This window comes from Dreissena polymorpha, chromosome 16 (genome assembly GCF_020536995.1).
Source record: "Dreissena polymorpha isolate Duluth1 chromosome 16, UMN_Dpol_1.0, whole genome shotgun sequence".
NCBI classification, from domain to species: domain Eukaryota; kingdom Metazoa; phylum Mollusca; class Bivalvia; order Myida; family Dreissenidae; genus Dreissena; species Dreissena polymorpha.
Genome location: NC_068370.1, coordinates 21,464,570 through 21,488,523, shown reverse-complemented (window position 1 = coordinate 21,488,523; position 23,954 = coordinate 21,464,570). Strand labels below are relative to the sequence as shown.

The window sequence follows — 23,954 nt, the reverse complement described above, 5'->3', positions numbered from 1 at the left end:
TTACCAGTGATTCATGCACGATAAAGTCTCAAATTACATATTTATCTACCTGAAATTGGGTTCTAACAACTTGCCCAATGGTGGACGGTGATCAATAATTATTACAAGCCAGACTCCAACATGGAAGTTTGTATAATGTACACTATAATCATCCATTGATCACAAATATTGACCAACATCTGACATAAAACAGGCTTGTCAGTACAGTGCAATCTGACAGTTCATCTAATGCGGTCATTTTCTACCCATTCATCTTATTGATGGAACCTTGCATTATTGAGTGATTAACAATCTTGACAGCTTTTGGTGAACTTCTCTTGGGGAACCAAAACACTATGTAGTCACAGTTATTATCTCTGGTGAGACATGTAATTTACCTCTATATATTGAAGTTCCCAAAACTTATTCTTTCACAAAATGATGTAAGTTAGTTCTAAAGTTTTACATAACCAAGTAGACTTCTAGAATTGTGATCTATATCTAGATCTAGCTCAAAAATATTCAATCATTTTAAATTTCTTTCCCCATTTTACTGGAGTTTTTAACATATTTACTCACAGTCCCATCATAAAGCAACAAGAGGGCCATGATGGCCCTGTATCGCTCCACTGCTTTTTTATGCGAAAAAAACGTGTAATGCGCATGGGTTGAAATGTACTCAAGCATGTGACTTTCTCTTTCTATCCCTCGTCCCACTGGGCGCTTAAAGTTGGAAGGGTGAGCATTTTTATATAGAGGACTATTAGACATACCAAATTTAGTAGCCCTAGGCTCTATAATTATGAACAAGAAGATTTTTAAAATTTGCACAAAATAGGCCTTATTTAAGCATATTTTCATGTGTGTGACCCCCAGGCAGGGTAAATTTGACCCCAAGGGCATAATTTGAAAAAACTTAGAGAACTTTAAGATTTTAATACATACCAAATTTGGTAGAAATAGGCTCAATGGTTATGGACAAGTAGATTTTGAAAGTTTGCACAAAATAGGCCCAATATACTACCATATGTTCAATTTTGTGAACCCAGGGGAATGGTCAAATTTGATCCCAGGGGCTTAATTTGAACAAACTCGGTAGAGGACTATTAGATGTCACTACATACCAAATTTGGTAGCACTATGCCATACGGTTATGGCCAAGAAGATTTTTAAAGTTTGCACAAAATAGGCCTTATTTAAGCGTATGTTCACTTTTGTGACCCCCGGGGCAGGGTCAAATTTGACCCAAGGGGCATAATTTGAACAAACAAAGTAGAGAACTATTAAATGTCACTACATACCAAATGTGGTTGCACTAGGCCCAATGGTTATGGACAAGAAGATTTTTAAAGTTTGCACAAAATAGGCTTTATATAAGCATATGTTCAATTTATTGACCCCCGGGGCGGGGTCACATTTGACCCCAGGGGCATAATTTGAACAAATTTGAAAGAGGTTCACCTCAGGGACATTTGTGAGAAGTTTTATTAGAATTGGACTTGTAGTTTAGGAGAAGATGTTTAAAGAAAAAGTAAACGCACGCATGGACGCACGATAGACACAGGACCATGACATAAGCCCCGCTGGCCTCTGGCCAGTGGAGCTAAAAACTCCTCCATTTATAGACAGCAGCCTGTTTTATTACAATAAGGTACGCCACTGAACTTTGCCTTGTTTTGGCTTTCTTGAACACTCATTTAATCACCCATAAAAATGAAAGAGTGATGTGTTCTTAGATAATAATCTCAAGCAATAACAGCAAAGGGAAGCTAAGCTTCTGATAAGCCAGTCATATCCAACAAATTGCAAAATAAGTGCCAAATTTATCTTAACTGAATGATTTGCCCAAGAAAATCAGTACTGGTGCCAGACTTTCTCAAATCAATTTGTTATGAATACAGTTGTGTTTCCAAGCATATTATTCCTCAATGCAAGACCGACTGATTTACTGGCAAAAATCTGCATCTTTTTTAGTGTAATGAAAATAATGTAAAACAATTTTTCTGTACCAAACATCATTATTCATATAAATTACATACTCCAATTTCACTTTTCACAAAATGATTAACATGTTCTTGTTCTCAATTGCATTAAACAAAAGACCAAGTTTTCACCATACATACTGATTGGGGAGATACAGAATGCAAGCAGTTGTGTACATTGGTTGGTAATTCTGTTGCAGGAGTTACTACTACTGTCATCTCAAGCAAAGTCCTTCATGACCCGGAAGGTATCAATAAATAGTGGACATGATTAATAACTGGAAATTTGGAAGATGGTAATTAAAGATCATCACATGGCGCTGTTTGATTTCAGTTACTTTTCAGTTACAATAAATAGATTTAGATAGATGCCCAAGGGGAACCATTAAATGATGATGTCATGTTTAAAGGCAAGGGTGAAAGAAATTTTGGTTATCAGATTACAGTGAGCCAATGCAGCCCCTATGCCTTCTCTTGCCATGTCCTGACCTCAGGTATCTATGCATGAAGTTTCATTAAACATGATGTTTGTGATGGTCCCAAACTTGCTGCATAGTTGTCCACATGTTCAATTGCTAAGAGATTGTGACCTTTACCTGCGATTGCTGGATCTCAAAGGTTGTCCTTTTAACAACACTATCCAGCCCACTAATTTGTATGATTCTGAAGTAAAGTGTAGATATTGTGAAAAAAAAGTATGAACATTTTACGAGCCCCTGTGTACTTGATGTCAAACTGGTTGACCTCAAACTTCATAGGCTTTTTCCATATCTCAAAAATATCCATTATACAGGCTCTCCAGAATTTCCTTATGGAAAGAGGGTAAAAAGGCTTTCAGTGGCCCCCCTTAGAACTAAAGAACTAAACTCTTCTGAGCATGTTACGTTCAAAAGGTTTACATCTAGGCTTATAATGAAAACTGTCCCCAACACATGGGACTCATGCTTTTGAATAAACAACACAAAATTTTCAAACTCACAACACAATTTTGTAAGGTTCTGGGCAAGTTTCATGAGCTGGTAAAAATATGACTTGTGGAGTGTTCAAGTGATGGTACTTTAGCCACAAAAGAAAAACTGCCCTGCCTCATGACATCTTTTAAACTAGAAATGGCGCGGCAGAGGCCGACGCGTATCCCTACGCTGCATGTTTGACCCAGGGTCGCCCCAGAGTTGGTAATGGGGCCATGCATAGCTGAGATTGACCGTATTGTCATAAGAGAAGTTCAGTATCAATTAGAAGTGAATCGGTGTAGAAATGAAGAAATTATAGTAAAAGGCAATTTTGGGTGGGCGTGGCCTATGTGGGCGGGGCGCCCCAGGGTTGGTAATGGGGCCATGCATAGTTGAGATTAACCATATTGTCATATGAGAGGTTCAGTATCAATTTGAAGTGAATCGGTGTAGAAATGAAGAAATTATAATAAAAGGCAATTTTGGGTGGGCATGGCCTATGTGGGCGTGGCCTATGTGGGCGTGGCGCCCCATGATTGATAATGGGGTCATGCACAGCTGAGATTGACCGCATTGTCATAAGAGAGGTTCAGTATCAATTTGAAGTGAATCGGTGTAGTAATAAAGAAATTATAGTAAAAGGCAATTTTGGGTGGGCATGGCCTATGTGGGCGGGGCGCCCCAGGCTTGGTAATGGGACCATGCATAGTTGAGATTGACCGTATTGTCATAAGAGAGGTTCAGTATCAATTTGAAGACAATCGGTGTAGAAATGAAGAAATTATAGTAAAATAACCTTAAACAAGAGGCCCATGAGGGCCTCAATTGCTCTACTGCTATAAACACTGTGCAAGTTTGGAAATAACAAGACTATTACCAAGCAATATAGTCCCCTACCGGCTCCACCATTGTCAGAAATTCCACTATTGTCAGATTTTTTTATTTATTTGTTGCCATCGCAACCATAATTTTTGACATATGAACAAAATGAAATGACGTGCATAATGTCCATATTGCCATCTATCCATGTTTCAAGTTTCATGAAAAAATATCAAGAACTTTTAAACTAATCGCAGTATCCAGAAAACCACCATTTTCAGCAGTATTTCTAGTCCATTTGTTGCAATAGCAACCAGAATTTTTGACGTAGGAACAAAATGAAATGATGTGCATATTGTCCATATTGCCATCTATCCATGTTTCAAGTTTCATGAAAAAATATCAAGAACTTTCAAAGTTATCGCAGGATCCAGAAAAGTGTGACAGACAGACAGACAGGCAGGCAGGCAGGCAGGCAGGCAGGCAGGCAGGCAGGCAGGCAGGCAGGCAGGCATATGTGATTTTTTACCTCAAGACTAATCAGCCTAACATGATATATGATCCATGATTTAAGTGTTATTAATATTTTGCGGAAACTGTTTTCATATTCAAATCCATATGACCTTGATCTCTGACTTGTTGACCTCAAACATGAAAGGCTTCTGTACTCTTTCCTTTCCTCCCATTTAATAAAAAATTATGAATCTGCCTTTGCTATAAAGTGACTTACATACTTACTTCAAAATGATAAGCCGTAGCATTCTTAATAAATTCATGTATTAAGTCAAAATGGATATAATGTTCACAAACACAGGAGAAATTGAATTCATGGAAATTGGAATTGTGGAGTGGATAAAACCAGTATATGCGCCTCGCCCTCAGAAATCTGTTTCATTGTTTCCCTTGTTTTAGTCAACCAGCTTGAAACTGAAACATTTTTTTTAGAATATGAAGAAATATGTTAACTCACTCAAATAAATCACCACAGTTCTGACTTAAGTCATTAGCATTGCCAGCCGTATATCAGTACAATATCAATATGGATGCAGGAGACAAGCCCCTGCCATCTCTCCTACATCACCCCTTTATCTGTATTTTACACACAAAACATAGCTCTAAATAAGACTTTGCACAGAAAATCTTGACAGTGTGAGAAATGTGTCTTCATTATTGTTTTCATCTCAAGCAAATGTGCTCAGAAATTAAGGGGATTTTGGTGTTTAAATAAAGCTTGTTTTACATAACAAACAGATAGCACTCTAGAGAAAAATTCAATCTATTGTCATACATAAACATGATGAGCAAATATAAAATTACTAGAGAATTTTGTGCAATGTTTTATTGAAATTTATTCAGAAACATGATTTTTCAAATGACTTGAATACCAAAATGTTGAACCTACATTCTTGAAAGGTGTGTGGTAAAAATGCCAGAGTTGAAAATGCCAGAAGTAAAGTGGAAAAAAGTCATAGGTAAAAATGCCAGATGTTATATAGAAAAATAGAGTTTTCTTGGAATGTTCTTCTTGGAATGTGTTTATTTGTTCAATGAAATCACTTTTTTTTGTAGAATTCTAATCACATATCTTAATATTTAAAACAAAGAATTTATTAAAACATTATTATCCTTGCAATATTTTTCTCAATTTATGTTATAACACAACCATATTGTTGCTATTTCTTTTACTTGTAGTTTATTTATCCAAATAAAGATGCAGTAACGTGAAAGGTTAAACAAAGTAAGCACAGCCATGATACTAATGAGTGTCATGGGACTCAGAAACCAAAATCAATGCCTCTTTCAGCTGTTACCACCAAATGTTAACATCTCTCCTGCCGTTGGCAATTAGCACCTCATCAGTTAAGCACACATTCTCCTATATGTACCAAACACTGCTTTTTGTCATTAGTGCAGAATGGTTAAAATTGTTTACCCTTTGCATGCTGGGAAATTTGTTGTCTGCTAGAATGTTGTTTGCTGAATTTCTAAAATTAGCATTTTCTTCGATTTTTTTCCAAGAATACTATTAGAATAGCAAACCATTTGGATCCTGGTAAGACGTCACGTCCTGTGGCGTCTCATCTGGATCCAAACTGTTTGCAATTAAAAGGCCTTAAAAATTTGGTTCCAGCTCTGAAAAAGTTAACACTGTCAGCCATTCCAAGAATATGTGGCAGTTGCTGACAGGGCTGCAATCGAATCGACTTTAAACTGCGCAATTTAAGACGTTTAAAACACACACATAAGTATTTATTACAAACTGCACAATTTTATTATATATTTATATTGACCCAGTTTTGAACTCAGCCAAGATATCTTTTGGAAAAATGTTGATGACGTAAAATGGACAACAAACACCAACCTACGGAAAACTGATGACGCACGATAGACAAAAGTGAACACAAATAAATAAAACTGCTTATTTAATACATGGACAAATTTCATAACAGAACACAGAAAGCTAATAGAGAAAGTTAGTGGAGCATTCTTTCTTTAAGTGTAATTTAAACAAGAGGGCCTTAAAGGCCCAAAGTTGCTCACCTGAGATAACCAGATATTATTAGGACAAATCTTCTGACCAAGTTTCATGAAGATCAGAAAATACATGTGGCCTCTAGAGTGTTAACAAGGTTTCACTATAGCCATATAAGGAAAAATGCCCCGCCCCCTGGCAGCCATGTTTTTCAACAAACTGGCATCATTTTTTAAGATATTTTCCAAGATATTTTCGGGATGAATCTTCTGACCAAATTTCATGAAGATAGGACAATAAATGTGGCCTCTAGAGTGTTAACAAGATTTTACTATAGCCATATATAGCCATATAAGGAAAAATGCCCCGCCCCTTGGCAGCGATGTTTTTCAAGCAAAGGTTACCATTTTTTAACTCATCCAAGGGATGATAATTGGGACAAATCTTCTGAGCAAGTTTCATGAAGATCGGAAAATAAATGTGGCCTCTAGAGTGTTAACAAGGTTTTACTATAGCCATATAAGGAAAAATGCCCCGCCCCATGGTGGCCATGATTTTCAACCAACCGGCATCATTACGAACTCGTCCAAGAAATGATTGGGATGAATCTTCTGACCAAGTTTCATGAAGATCAGACAATAAATGTGGCCTCTAGAGTGTTAACAAGATTTTACTATAGCCATATATAGCCATATAAGGAACAAGACTATTGTCAAGCAATATAAGTCCCCTACCGGCTCCACCATTGTCAGAAATTCCAGATTTTTTAAATATATATTTGTTGCCATAGCAACCAATTTTTTTTATTTAGGAACAAAATGAAATGACGTGCATAATGTCCATATTGCCATCTATCCATGTTTCAAGTTTCATGAAAAAATATTAAGAACTTTTAAAGTTATTGCAGGATCCAGAAAACCACCATTTTCAGCAGTTTTCTAGTCTATTTGTTGCCATAGCAACCAGAATTTTTGACATCAGAACGAAATGAAATGACGTGCATAATGTCCATATTGCCATCTATCCATGTTTCAAGTTACATGAATAAATATTAAGAACTTTAAAAGTTATCGCAGGATCCAGAAAACCACCATTTTCAGAAGTATGTCTAGTCTATTTGTTGCCATAGCAACCAGAATATTTTACGTCGGAACGAAATGAAATGACGTGCATAATGTCCATATTGCCATCTATCCATGCTTCAAGTTTCATGAAAAAATATTAAGAACTTTAAAAGTTATCGCAGGATCCAGATAAACCACCATTTTTAGCAGTATTTCTAGTCTATTTGTTGCCATAGCAACCATAATTTTTGATGTAGGAACGAAATGAAATGACGTGCATAATTTCCATATTGCCATCTATCCATGTTCCAAGTTTCATGAAAAAATATTAAGAACTTTTAAAGTTATCACAGGATCCAGAAAAATGCGACGGACGGACGGATGGAGACAAAACCATAAGTCCACTCCGGTGAAACCGGTAGGAGACTAAAAATGCCCCACCCCTTGGCAGCCATGTTTTTCAAGCAAACGTTACCATTTTTGAACTCATTCAAGATATCATTAAGACCAATCTTCTGACCAAATTTCATGAAGATTGGACAATAAATGTGGCCTCTAGAGAGTTAACAAGGCAAATGTTAACGCTGCACAACGCACAACGCACGATGGACAAAAGGCGATCACAATAGCTCACCATGAGCACGTTGTGCTCAGATGAGCTAAAAACACATACATTTATATGTAATTTGTTACCTTCTGAGACCAGAAATAAATCAAAACAATAGCCCATAAAACGTTACCGCAATATAAATTTACAGCAATAAAAACTATTTTTTCCATCATACCATCTGTAATAATGCAGCCTAAGCAGAAAATAATGTCCTTAATGCAATAATCCTCAATGATTGTGTACCAATAAATGTTGTAGAATGATACAAGATGCAAGCGGAAAAAAAGCGGCATGTATGTTCCCATCTGTTGACACAGATGCCCTACATTCCAAGTTAGTTTGAAAACTACATTTGTGTCAGAAAGAACTTAATAAAAATATGGAGGAGCGCAAGTTCGCATGCTGTTAAAATGTTTTCTAAGCATCCTCACTTTACAAGCACTACTTTTTTAATCACACGCAACATGTAAAAAATAAAACTTTATTTCCAAAAGTGGTCCTTTACAGAAGGACATATCCTAACGGAAATATGGATGAGTGCAATTTCTCAGGTCAGTTAATATGCGTATGAAGTTTCAGATCTCTAGCAGCAATACTTTTGAGTTATGGGCAGTTTTTGTCCACCATTTTGGAAATGGGGCGGGTCCCTTTGGATAGGGAAAAAGCGTCTTTATGACTAGAATTGGGATATTAGTTATCTTTTATTTTGCTCACATACAATTTTAAATTAAGAATAAAATTGATTTCAATATTACACTAACTAAGGCTCAACTTATAGAACTGGTATGAGATGAAACAAGAGGGCCTGAAAGGCCCAAAGTCGCTCACCTGAAATAAGATATTATTGGGACAATTCTTCTGACCAAGTTTTATGAAGACCGCCCCTTGGAAGCCATGTTTTTCAAGCAAACATAATTATTTTCGAACTCATCCAAGATATCATTATCCAAGTTATTATTGGGATGAATCTTCTGACCAAGTTTCATGAAGATCGGACAATAAATTTGGCCTCTATAGAGTGTTAACAAGATTTTACTATAGCCATATATAGCCATATAAGGAAAAATGCCCCACCCCTTGGCAGCCATGTTTTTCAAGCAAACGTAACCATTTTTGAACTCAACGGTCATATCCAGAAAAAACATGTTCTGACCAAATTTCATGAAGATTGGACCAAAAATGTGACTTCTAGAGAGTTCACATGTTTCCACTATATACATATAGAGAAAACTACCCCGCCCACTAGCGGCCATGTTTTTTCACCGATCTGGACCATTTTCGAACTTTTCCAAGATATCAATGAAAGCAATGTTTCCACCAAGTTTCATGATGATAAGGCAAAAATTTTGACTTCTAGAGTGTTCACAAGGTTTCCTTAAAGCCATATAAGGAATACTGCCCCGCCCCCTGGCGGCCATGTTTTTCAATGGACCGGAACCATTTTTAAACAAAACCAACATATCATTTAGACAAACATTTTGACAAAGTTACATGAAGATTTGGCAACAAATGTGACTTCAACAGTGTTCACAAGGTTTTTCTTTTTTTTGACCTAGTGACCAAGTTTTTGACCCATCATGACCCAGTTTCGAACTCAGTCGAGGTATTAATGGGACAAATGTTCTGACCAAGTTTCATGAAGATCGGACAATTAATGTGGCCTCTAGATTGTTCACAAGGCAAAATGTTGACGACGCACGACGGACAAAAGGCGATCACAAAAGCTCACCAAGAGCACGTTGTGCTCAGGTGAGCTAAAAACTGTAAAGACTCTTTTTTTTTCATTAGAAACTTTTGGGAATTTTTGTGTTCCATAAAATTGCATGCTGAATTATGAAATTACCGTCTGAACAAGCTGTTTTATAGCCAAATTTAACCTTTGACCTTTATGAATGACCTTGACCTAAGAAGTAGGGAGACTGTTGTTACTCATGATACACAGTATCAACTTGGTGAACATTTGTGATTATTTTATAATTGCATGCTCAATTATGAACTAACAGTCAAATTCGTGACACTGATATTAATATTGCGTATCAAAATTTCCACATATGTATATATACAAACTACCATATACTTCACACAATGGTGGCTCACCTTTTCCACAGGCTTATGGTACTCCTTCGATGGTGCTGACAGCAACCTGAGAAAACGTCTTCACCTGAAAGTAAAAAGTGAACATACATATATTGAGTCTGAGGTGCTGAAAATGTATACGAGACAGTATACCCACCTAAATGTTTACAGTATGCATATATTAATGTTAAGTATTGTTAATTCCTGAACCAGAGATAAGTGTCCTGACCTGAAAGTAAATAGTTTAAGATAATATTGTATTTATACTTTTATCAAGTATTGTTCATTCTAGACCAAGAGAGAACTTCCCGATCTTGAAGTAAAACGTCAACACACTTTTATGAATTCTTACATTTGATACCTAGATTAGAGAAAGTGGCCCCACCTGAAAGTGATTATTGTACTTTGTATTGAGTTGTAGGTGTTGATTCTACATCTAGAGAAAATGGGGGACCTGAAGTTAAATATTGGTCAGTAAGAAACTGCTCAGGTGTTTTTCACTTGAATCAGAATAAAGTGATACTAGAACAAGAGTAACAGACCTGAAGGTGAACAATAACTCACCAGTGGTAATACTTGAGCCAGAATAAGGACATTTACAAGTATCTGCAAGATTATTTGATGAATCTCAAATAGTGTAAGATCTAAATGTATTGATATTGTACATTCTTCTCATTTACTCCTTGCAGTACAAGAAGTACGAAGCACCAAAAAGTCCTATTTAAAGTTAATTTCCCTAATACGGTGTTAGAGCATTAACACAACATCCATCATTTCACATCATTGAGAAGATAGCTCAGTCCACAAAGTAGTCTGTGTCAAGGGGGAGCTGCACTTAGAGGATCAATATCCATGGCTTCTGATTGTATTAACTTACTAGGAATTGTAATGCTATGTAAATATGGAAAGTAAATATTTTTAAGGAACCTGTTAATTGATTGAGAAGTCGACAAAAAAAAATTCAGATTCCAAAATTACAAGATCAAAGTACATCAAAGAATGAAATATCAATTAGATTTTTTTTCCAAATACTGTTTTGTTAATGTTTTATCTTAGTTGAAATTGAGAAAAATATTAAGTATTTGCAGGGCAACATATAAGGATCATTTTAACAAACTGTATTTGACAGAAAACAAATTGAAATTAAAAGCAATCAAACAGAAAACAATTAAGAAATTGAAAAACTAATCGCACTCGATTCTAGGTCGTTAAAGTTGTACCCTTTCTCCACGTACCGCATTTGATTTGAATTAGTATATTGTGATCTTTAGAGTGGCCGTTATATATATTTTTAGTCAGTCTACATAGACATCAGTTTGGGCCAGTGTCTATATACAAATTTACTTCCGTGGTAAAACATTCTCTAAAATGTCAGCTGCTAAACCCTGGAAAGGCTAAGGAAACTTTGCTCTCAGATTTAATAGCACAATGACAGCTTCTGAAGTATTCAAAAACACCACCGCAATTCTATGTCTAAAAAACCATTTAAATTGTGGAAAAATTATTTCCACTAGCTTGTCCTTGGTGGAAAGGGTTTGGAAATGCACTTAAAGAGCTACCGTTGTATGAAAGGTATTGAAACTGGTTGAAACTTATAATAACTGATCATCATCCATGGTTCTTTCAATAGACATTTTATTTATAGTCACAAACATCTATTGACCATGTGAATTCCCAATGAATGCATTCCTTTGAATAAGAATTGCTGAGAATTTTCAATGCCCCAAATAAAAAGCTCATCTCATCCAGAAATATAGGTATTTGAAATTCTTAACAAATTGTCAAAAAATCTTAACAAATAGTTGTGATCAAAACACTATTTGTTACAAAAAGTTTGTAGTATATATACTGTAAAAACTAAATGCCATGAAATCTTATCTGTTGCCCTTATTTATCAAAGCGCTGAAGGCAGTGACGATGTCCGCTATTGCATAATTTAACACGCAATTCACTTTTCAAAATCAATAGCAAGTTTGAAATAAACACACGCCATTCAACTTTATAAAGTGTGTGTCATAGCACACGGGTCGAGTTTTGTGTGCACTTTTTATCATCCTTATTATTTCATAGAAATAACTAAGACAAAATAAAAACAACATGCTTTTTGGAAGTTCTGAAAGCATAGAAAGTATGATGAAAATGGTAATGAGAACTTAATATAAAGAAAATTTGCAGTCACCATCATATTAAAGGAATATTTTTTCTAATATCAAATGACTATCTCACCAAGAATATAAATTCATAATGAAAGTTCCGTGTACAAAACTTTTGATTTTTGACACCATATACAAATTCAAAATATACAATAATCTTCGTAGCTTGTATATGGAGGAATAAAAGTATATAAACATTGCTGTTTATGCTTTACTTGTTACCCAAGCAGTTCACACGGTGTCAACAACGCTGACATAAACATAGGCATAGAGCACTAATGCGCTTTTAGGCGTAGCTGTTTCAGTTTTCATCTTAGTGACTTTTACATAACGCCAACAGACACGCATGAATATTTTCGAATATTTTATTAGCTGATTCGAGATACAACCTCTGAATTTTTTCTACATCACTGCGTATGTGCTCAATTCAAAGGATGTAGCACTGTTCAGTGTAAGGAATGCCGGACTACTCTCTGTATGCTCAAACGACACAAATTGTGGCCCTGTTACAATTACGCGTTACAATCCATCTTGCAGAATTTCACTTTCGCCTCCAGGATGAGAAAACAATCATTAGCGAAACAGTATAGTGACACGATAAAAGAAATTCGTTAATTTATCATACCACAAATGTTTGCCGTACTTGGTCAGCACGTCTGGAAATCATTCCTTGATGTGTGGATAGGCTGCCATTATTAACAAGTTTGCTATTTTGAATTCAATTTTGTATAAAAAAGCATTGTTCTTAAATGTGGCATTTTCAATTCGCAATGAGATTTGTAATGACCCTCGTCATGCAAACATGGGTCTTATTCCATATGCGCCCATCATATAAATAGCCCACTCAGCTATCCCTCCTTCTGGTTAGGAGAAACATAACATATTGAGTGATTTTAAAGCGAACAGCATAGCCTATGGCCTGACTGCGCAAAAGCACATGTTTGGATTAACAAACTCTTTCCGAAACGCATAAGACCCATTTTTCGCATGACGGCGCTATTGACGTGTGATTTAATTGTGCCGAAAGAAAACTGCGTTTAAATCAAATATAAACATACGATATATTTCGATAGTGAAGAAAGATACTCATAAAAAGGCATATGAGGACACATATAAGTGCTCTCCCATAGTATATTTTTTATTTACTCACAGTAATGTGTGGTTTGACAATGCTAACACACATTTCATGCGGTGAATATGCAGCTTACAAGTGAAAAACACCACACAATAGTTTAACTTTTGTTTAATTGTATTTAATTATTTAGAAAAGTAAATTGCTAACTTTATTTCAAAGTCAGCGTATACGCTGACTACATTTTTAAAAGACATTTATTGTTATAAATATATTTAATATAATATATTTACAGTGATTTTTTATATTTTTTTTTGTTACAGCCTGTGGCATTTGGATTGGGAAAAATAGCGCGATAAACCATGAAATTGGGAAACATTATTAATATGATTATAAGAACAGAATAAAAATTGCTAAGTTCATGTTTGACAGCATTTTTATATTATAAAGTGGTGCTTTCATGTCTTCTTACAATGTTTAGTTAATATCCTTCCACATGCATATTAAACTTGCAATAATCTATAGAACTTCAATATACATGTACCATTATGATTTAATCATAATCTCTTTAAGAGTATGAATTTAATTCAGGATGTTTTTTAAAGTAAAATATGATATGGTGAAAACATTAACAAATATTAACAAACACGCTTTTGTGTTCTTGCTGTGTTAATGTTGTATTAAATGGAGCTAAAATAATACATTTCAATTGTTTACCTTTTAATATCTTGCACAATTGACATCCTCAGTTCAATGCTATTTCACCAAACTATACAGCGTGACAAACATAATAAAGCAGAATATGCATATGAATCTGAATATACACTGATCCACTAACATATAAATCAAATCATGTTTGTCTCTTTCCATTTTCGAACGGTTCTGGCCTTACATGCTTTAACTTTGTGAACTCCAATTTCCCAACACAGATTTCCGTGACGCACATTCACTGTGAACATTTCTAATAAATATTTGTTGTTGTTCATCTCAAACATAATATTTTGCGTTAATTGACACACACATTAAATTATCTCCTTATAACCATGTGATAGTGTTATTTATCATTTTCGCTGCTCAATGCAAACTTCTCGTCTGCTTGCGGCCATCTTGGACGTGTGTAAAAACAGGCGTTAACAATCGGGATGCATTGACTATTGTCGGTATCCTCCGCAATATAGAGAGAGATGTGTGGATAGCAACGTAAAATCGTATTCCGCTACATTCGCGAACATTCGTAAGTCTAGTTGTCATTCGGCGAAGACACGACAATGTCGATCGGCACACGTTCTACGAAATTAACGCTAAATGACATTGTTATCTTATCTTATTGGCTTAATTGGGAAAATTTGGTCATTTTTTGGGAAATTTTGGTCAGATTTTTGGGAAAAAACGTCATTTTTTGCAATTGGGAAGCAGCCGATTATCGGCGGTAATTTTGGGCAAAAAAAATCACTGATTTAGTTGTTTTCGGTTTTAGCGATTATAAAGCATTTGCGAGGTTGCCTATAGTATGCCTGTAGTAATTGATGATATCATATCCAACTGTCTATGTATTGAGAACTGTGAATATAAACAAGCTTAACCTTCTACTAACCTTCTACTATTGCGTTGCTAGCACCCGTAAATACAAAAGATCGCCGCTATCTGTTGAGAACCAAAGAACGTTTACCAGAAATACCCGCTGTAGTAGCATGAACGAGGTTATGAAACAGGTCATTCGTATTATTATTATAAATTGTTTGTTATATTCGGGTTTAGCGATTATGAAACATTTTTTTGTTTTTGTCTATCGTATCGCTGAAGTTATTGTTGAACTAATGTTCAACGTTTAATAAATTGAGAATATAAATAAGCGTCAACTTTTTCCCGAATCTCTCAATTTACGACCTGTACTACGTCATTGAGTTGTATGTGAGAGCGTAACCTATTGCGTTGTTATCGCCCGTAAACTTTTCTTTGTTTATCAACAGGTGCATCTATTAATAGCCTCATATCAAGAATGCCAAAACACCCGCGAAAAAGAACCACGTGACCAAATTGGACGCTTAACGCAAATACCATGCGACTACGACTTTTATTATGTAAGAACGCTCCGCAATTCCTTGCCGGGGCCTTGTGATTGCTATTACGTAAAGAATTGACCTCTAACTGAAGTAAGCAAAGGAAACGCAGCACCTTATTGACCCATTCCTTCTATGTGGGAAGGCAGATTGAATTTTACTAATGTATGGTTTGCCTATTATAACACACATTATAATGCGGTAAAATGCGACTAACAAGTAAAAAACACTATAATTAAACTTTTGTTTTGAATTAAGTTATTTAGAAACCAAAATTCCAAACCTTATTTCAAAACAGCAAGACTACATTTAAAAAAAAAAAATTCTTGCTATATTTAAATGTTTTTTTAACAGTTTCAGCGATAATGAAACATTTTTTATGTTGACTGTTGTATCCCTGTAATAATTGTTGAACTCGTGGTCAACGTATTATTAATTGAGACCTGTGAATATAAACAAGCGTAACCTTATACTAGTGCGTTATTCTCACCTGGACTTCGCTTTGTTTATCGCCAGCCTCAGATTTATGAATGAGATGAGCGAAAATACTACGTCATGCAGACGCAGCAGAAAGTGGACTATTTTAATCATTCATAAACAATCTCCTCCGCGACACGTACAATACGATCATTGTTTTTCATTCTTTTCTATAAAACACCATTCGAAACTATTGCATTCAACACAATATTAATATAATGGTTCCATTTGTGAATAAGCATAATTGGAGAGCTCAAACCTCTTGCATAAATTATACAACTCTTTCTTGCGCGGATAAGTAAGCGGGAATTGGGCTAAACCTACCTAGGCCGTACCGACCTGAATTTTACACTAAGCACTTTAGACGGTCGCATGCGAAACAATGCTATCATCTGCAATGAGTCTGTTGTTTCCGTTCATATTGCTGACAACGCATGGATTGTTTACATGCAATACAAACTTCAGACCTTCAAGTACAAGCTGTCGTGATCTAGGAACTCGGGTAAAAACCCAATCAGAGATCCCTTTGTTTTCTGCTCTTTCTTTCTTTATGTTTTAAAACTGTTAAATACTTATATAATTACTTTGTATGTTTAAGTAAGTAACATCAACCAATCCAAAGCAAAATTTGCTTAAATATTCAAACAAATCTTAAGAGGACATACATGATATTGTTTAAATAAAAAAAAGAGACTGTAATGACCGTTTGAAGGTATTAAAAGTTCGGTTTGAAAGCATTAAACATGCTGCTTGACAGTATTGCAAATCTCATTTGACAATATTAAAAGTGTCATTTGACAGTACGAAAAGTCTCATTTGACAGCCCTGAAAGTGTCATTTGACAGAATTGAAAGTATCAGTTGACAGTACTGAAAGTGTCATATTACAGCATTGAAAATGTTGACAGTACTGAAAGTGTCATTTGACAGTATTGAAAATGTTGTTTGACAGTATTGAAAGTGTCATTTGACAGTACTGAAAGTGCTATTTGCCTGTACTTGAAGTGTAATTTGAAAGTATTGAAAGTGTAATTTTAACATAATTAAAGTGTCATTTGACAGTAATGAAAGTATAATGTGACAGTATACATATATTGAAAGTGTCATTTAAGTTCTCAGAGTGTGGTTTGAGTGTATTGAAAGTGTCATTTGAACATATTGAAAGTGTCATGTGAAACTGCATTGAAATAGTCATATGACAGCATTGAAAGAGTCATTTGAACATATTGAAAGTGTCATTTGAACATATTGAAAGTGTCATTTGAACATATTGAAAGTGTCATGTGAACATATTGAAAGTGTCATGTGAACATATTGAAAGTGTCATTTGAACATATTGAAAGTGTCATTTGAACATATTGAAAGTGCCATGTGAACATATTGAAAGTGTCATTTGAACATATTGAAAGTGTCATTTGAACATATTGAAAGTGTCATGTGAACATATTGAAAGTGTCATTTGAACATATTGAAAGTGTCATGTGAACATATTGAAAGTGTCATGTGAACATATTGAAAGTGTCATGTGAACATATTGAAAGTGTCATGTGAACATATTGAAAGTGTCATGTGAACATATTGAAAGTGTCATGTGAACATATTGAAAGTGTCATGTGAAACTGCATTGAAAGTCATATGACAGCATTGAAAGAGTCATTTGACAGTATTGAAATAGTCATTTGACAGTATTGAAAGAGTCATTTGACAGTATTGAAATAGTCATTTGACAGTATTGAAAGAGTCATTTGACAGTATTGAAAGAGTCATTTGACAGTATTGAAATAGTTATTTGACGGCAATGAAGGAGTCATTTGACAGTATTGAAAGAGTTATTTGACAGTATTGAATGAGTAATTTGACAGTACTGACACTATCATTTGACAGTTCTAAAACTGTCAGTTGACAGTATTGGAAAATGAGCCATTTAACAGTATAAAAAGTGTCATTTTACAATTATTATTATTATTATATTTAAAGTGTTGTTTGACAGTAATAAAAGAGTTATTTGGCAGTATTGAAAGTGTCATTTGACAGTACTGAAAGTGTCATTTGACAGTATTGAATATGTCATTTTACAATATTGAAAGTGTTGTTTGACAGTAATGAAAGTGTTATGTTGATTTGGACAATATTGGAAGTGAAAGATATTGTGTATGTTTTTTCTGGGAAAATGAATTTCATAAATACATATGGAATATGGTCAATTTCAGTATCTATACATTTGGCAGAGATTTATTGGCAAAACTTGACATATAATAACAAATAGATGCAAGCATCTGAAGTATCCATTGAACAACAAAGTGGTCTTTCAAGAAATGAAAACATATCAATTTTAACCAAACCATAAAACATCAGCAGAATGCAATAAAATGGTCTCGGCACAGACTAACATGGAGCTTTATTTTTATTGACAGGAACATTGTCTCACAATTTCAAGGCATGAACTAGTATGGAGGATTATTTGCATTGACACAGATACTATAAAACAATTTCTAAGAATTTCCAATATTACGATTTTTTTGTTTGGATACCATAATGCACTTATGTATCTGAGGCTTGCTTGAATCAATCTTTTAATTCAAAAAGATATTCAATATATGTTCCAAGACAAGCATGCAACTAAACTGTTATCATGCTTTGATTAAGTGGTGAGATCCAGTGGTGAATAATTTATTGACACAGAATGTAAATTTATTTTAGTATGTGGGATGCTTTTTGCCTATATTACAGGAGAAAATAGGAAATTGTCAGCATTACATAGAATAAACCAAACAAGAGCTGTCAGAGGACAGCGCGCTGGACTATTCGAGTGCTTGACAGTATAACGTAAGCCATCATGGGGAAATTGTTCATTTTCAATAAGGTCAAGGTAATATTGTCATATTCTACAGTACAGCCAACGCGGAACAAACGTATTTCGGGATCCGTGGCGGCAAGGCGAAACGGGTCGATGCTGCGTCAGTCGTTGAAGCCGCGTCAGTATGCGGCGGCAAGTCGCATTTCGCCGCAAAGCTTTGCATCTGTCCGCCAAGGCATGCCGCGATCCACGACATGATGCCGAGTCGATGCGCATCATGAAATAAAAAATCTTTTTAAAATTATTAGTTACATGTAGTTAACAAATTTTGAAAGAACAATTATAATAATAATTAAAATCATAATAAATTTATTGTGCGCGGATTTTATTAGCATATTCATGTAAGCATAGTTAATGTGTCTGGCCAATTAAGTTTGTTTCCCGCCGTAGTGTATGTATTTCACACATAAACAAGGTCACGTAATTATGTTTTCGCACATACAAGTGGTCAAGGCTCCAGCATATGGTGGATTTATAAATTAATTGCATGTTGATTTTGCTATTGTATTTAAGCTGAGAAAATTAGCAGTTTGAAGCCACATCAATAATCAAGACGGTGAAGACGTATTTGTTGTTTTGTTAATTATCAGCTTATTATAACTATTGTTTGAATATGCCTATATAAACACGTTTTATTTTGTTCATATTATACAGTTAATATCGCAACTAATTACCTGTTAATCCCGTATATTCCAGTTTTAAAGCAAATGCTGGTAAATATTTACGATACACAAACATTCTCCATATTTCCTTAAGTATCAAATACATTTTGGCATTTGTTACTATTTAAAGAGATGATGAAATAACGTCTAGTTGGGGTGTTTTTTTTTTCCACTGAACACGCGATTTACGCCTGAAGTAATGTTCATGTATTTATACAACACAAAATACACCCACACTTTCCAAACGATGTTCTACATGTCTGCATAATTTTCGCGCGCTTTTTATGAAACAAAGGATATTTAAGCACTGTGTATTTGATGCTAGAATTTGCCAAAGGTCGCGTTAGCATTAAAATTCGGAAGTGTGTTTCGGATTACAAATTTAATAATGATAAATTGATAATCGAACGAAACATTAACAGTTGCGCGTAATTAATTCAACGATAATTTGTTAAAGCGCATTACGTGTCATATCGCTTATTAAAACGTGAAAATAATAATTATGAAACCAGCGTAAATCTTGGTTTCTACGCTACACATACATGTAGGTGGATATCTTTTCACTCGATCCGCCGCGTACGTAAGCGGCGGATTTACTCCGCGAAAGTACGCGAGGTTAATACAGAATCGGCGTCGTTGCGCGGATCGATGTCGAGTGCCACAGCGATACGCTGAGTGAACACACGATTCGGCCGCCGCGTACTAATAATCTGGCCGTGGCATAGCCCCGGATTATGTTTGTGCCGCGTTGGCTGTACTGTAAGTGGAAGAGGACCATAATTGCAACATATTGATGTTTTAAAGAAGTTGTACTTTATAGAAAATTCTGAGTTCAGGTATATTTTCCACAATCTATTGAACATTTGCAAAGACATAAAACAAACTAATAAGATTTTATTTCAAGTTTGATAGCAATAGCTTGGGTGGGATGGTTGGACGGTCCTTCAAAAATAAAATAAATAAATATTTGTGGGATTTTTTACCATGTTTCAAAGAACAAAAGAGCTTGATTTCTTTATCCGTCAGTTTAACTGATTTTAATCGATTAGAGGTTAAACGACACTGGACAGCTAATTGGTGTTAATCTTTTGTGTAATGTCAATAAAGGTGTGAAAAACTCGCGAGTCAGTGATTATTACATGTATTCCCTTTCAGAGCAGTTCATTGTACAAACTATGGCTGTGTTATCGTTTATTATATGCTATACATGCTTGATAAATCAAAAGATCTTTGTGTATGTTTTATGTTTCAGTACGTGTACGAAAAATAAATTAAACAAGGCTATTGTAAAGCAATATGGTCCCCTACCGGCTCAACCATTGTCAGAAATTCCACCATTTTCAGATTGATTTTTTTTTTGATGCCATAGCAACCACAATTTTTGACGTAGGAACAAAATGAAATGACGTGCATAATGTCCATATTGCCATCTATCCATGTTGCAAGTTTCATGAAAAAATATTATAAAGTTTAAAAGTTATCGCAGGATCCAGAAAACCACCATTTTCAGCAGTATTTCTAGTCTATTTGTTGCCATAGCAACCAGAATTTTTGACGTAAGAACAAAATGAAATGACGTGCATAATGTCCATATTGCCATCTATCCATGTTTCAAGTTTCATGAAAAAATATTAAGAACTTTTCAAGTTATCGCAGGATCCAGAAAAGTGTGACAGACTCACACACAGAGCGCAAACCATAAGTCCCCTCCGGTGAAACTGGTAGGGGACAATAATCCTGAAAATTTATTTACATGCTAACGCAGTATACTTGTTAACAGAGATTCACTTTAATTTTTGCCCGTTATCAGAAAGTCCCCGGAAAGCACGTTTTTTTACATGACGCAATAAAACATTTCTTTGTACATGTATCGTATTGCATTCAATCTAAATTTAAATTTGCTCGTTCAATGAAAGCTCTGTCCCATAATGCACTTTTTTTCTGAAAAATGGTGTAGGCATATGGATGTGTTTATGAAATTCTTAAACATATTTCTCATCATAAATGTTCAACATTATTTTTTCTTAAGTGATGTTGTAATTATATTGGTTTATCAGATAAATGTGCACATTAGAAAAGCGGTATCTATACTGTTATCATTCGATTCGGTTTTTATATGCATGTATTTGCGGATGACAACACAGCATGACAATACACAGGACCTATATTATAGGCTATACTATACCTGTTTTTATGGCCCCCCTGCAATAAATGAGCTCAAAAGTTATAACGCTGTCCGTTTATAACGCTGTTGCATGGCTTGGACCCCGTCATCCGCATTATATTGGAGTTACAGTGTATCTAGGACTAACACCAGTTTTACATTGATAGTCTGGAGATATATCTAGGACTTAAACCAGTTTAACATTGATAGTCTACAGATATATCTAGGACTTAAACCAGTTTTACATTGATAGTCTACAGATATATCTAGGACTTAAACCAGTTTTACATTGATAGTCTAGAGATACATATAGGACTTAAACCAGTTTTACATTGATAGTCTAGAGATACATATAGGACTTACACCAGTTTTACATTGATAGTCTACAGATATATCTAGGACTTACACCAGTTTTACATTGATAGTCTAGAGATAAATATAGGACTTACACCAGTTTTACATTGATAGTCTAGAGATACATATAGGACTTACACCAGTTTAACATTGATAGTCTACAGATATATCGTGGACTTAAACCAGTTTTACATCGATAGTCTAGAGATACATATAGGACTTACACCAGTTTTACATTGATAGTCTAGAGATACATATAGGACTTACACCAGTTTTACATTGATAGTCTAGAGATACATATAGGACTTACACCAGTTTTACATTGATAGTCTAGAGATATATCTAGGACTTACACCAGTTTTACACTGTTGTTAAATGTTTTATCTTTGCGAGTAGCCTAAACTGCAATTTACCAGCACATGTTTCCGTGAAAACATTCACTGTCAACATTTCTAATACAAATTTGTTGTTGGCGTCGCACTGAAGTGCGGGGACTAGTATGTAATACGTTGTTTTTTTTGCTTATGGGAGTAGAAGTTATTTTACGGATCAATGTATATATTTTTGTTTGCAGAATATCTTGCATAGTGGTGATTTTTTGTGTAAATTAGTGTAAATTAGTACTTTGTGCCTATTACATTTACTACATTTGTTGCCAATAATGCAAAGCTAATTCTTTTAATTAATAACTGATCACAGGGACTGGGCAATAATAAAAGATCACAGGGACTGGGCAAATACGCGAACCGGTGAAACTTTCTGGTTTTGTATAAAAACAAAACTTCTTTGTTCCACTATCCTAGCAACCACCTAGTTACTAATAAAGGCGCTATAGAGCGCGAAGCGTGACACGTATTATTAATTGTAATAATGAGTCTTGATAAAGGAAGCAGCTGCTTATCAATGAGGAGCACCATCACAGCACCCCAGTCTCATTACTATCAAGTCCTCCTACAGTTTTTTTTGGTTAAAGAACCACATATAGAAGGCCGCAGGCCTGACCCGTATCTTGCCAGTGGTATGAACCCTTTGGTATGGACCTTTAACCCCGCTCACTATCCAGCGTTTAAACTTCCAGGTTTTACATTTAAACTGACTATTAATAGCTTATTAATATCTAAGTTAGAAGGTGATTTTTCAAGCAGTTCACATGTGAGAGGTCCAAGGTTCGAGCCCCAGTAGAATCAAATTATTTTATTTGTGTTCCATGTTAACTTGTATCTTAAACATATTAATTCATTTATGAAGGACACACCATTTTCATTGATCCATACTAATCATAAAATGTCCTTTCAATCCATGTGGCCTAAACAGTGTTTACAAGCTTTTTCATGACCTACTTTCCCTTGTCAAATAAAAACGCACTTTTTACCAAAACACACATTTAGCGCACTTAAAAGTGCGTTAATTGTGTGTTTTTTGTTAATATGTGTGTTTTCAGTGTTCAAAAGTGCATTTAAGTGTGCTTTTTGTGCGTTTTTACTTTTCAAGTGCGTTATTTTAGTGAAAAAGTGCATTTTTTGTGTGTTTTCTTCATTGTAAGTGCGCTTTTGAGTGTAGATGTGAGCAAAATGTGTGTTTTTTATCTAAGAAGTGCGTCTTTTATTTAGGAAGTGCGTTTTTTTTGTGTTTTCTTCATCTGTAAGTGCGCTTTTGAGTGTAGATGTGAGCAAAATGTGTGTTTTTTATCTAAGAAGTGCATCTTTTATTTAGGAAGTGCGTCTTTTATCTAAGAAGTGTGTTTTAAGGTTTACAGATGTGGGTTTTTTCTCACAAAAGTGCGTTTTTCTATTTTGATGTGCGTCTTTTTTAAGCATAAGTTAATCTTTTATTTCATAAGTGCGTTTTTATCATATGATCTGTTTTAAACGGATGTATCTAAAAAGACACATGTTTAACACACTTCTTAAAAAGTGCGTCTTTAACAACCGTTTAGCAAATGTTGTACAGAAATTGAACAAGAAACAAAATTGTTGCAGGCTCTAACAATTTATTAAAATCAAACGAATAAACATAGACATATATCTCAGTAACCTGTAATAATATAAAGGGGCAGTTTGAATAATTACTGGTTGTCCATATTAACCTGTTTAATGTTTACATACTTTATCTTACAATTTCAATGCATACCCTATTGCTTACGTTTTAATCTCAAACATTTCTAAAAATTTCCACCTAAATCAGACTGTGTGTAACTAAT

General features: G+C 34.9%; 1 protein-coding gene across 2 annotated transcripts in view; it reads right to left on the bottom strand.

Moving 5' to 3' along the window:
• Positions 1-23,954, bottom strand: part of LOC127862284 (neurocalcin homolog) — a 114,964-nt gene that overhangs the window by 71,304 nt on the left and 19,706 nt on the right. For both annotated transcript variants that reach the window (XM_052401350.1, XM_052401351.1), the window contains exon 2: positions 9,978-10,041. The gene's annotated coding sequence lies outside the window, so the exon portion shown is untranslated. The remainder of the gene's footprint in view (positions 1-9,977; positions 10,042-23,954) is intronic.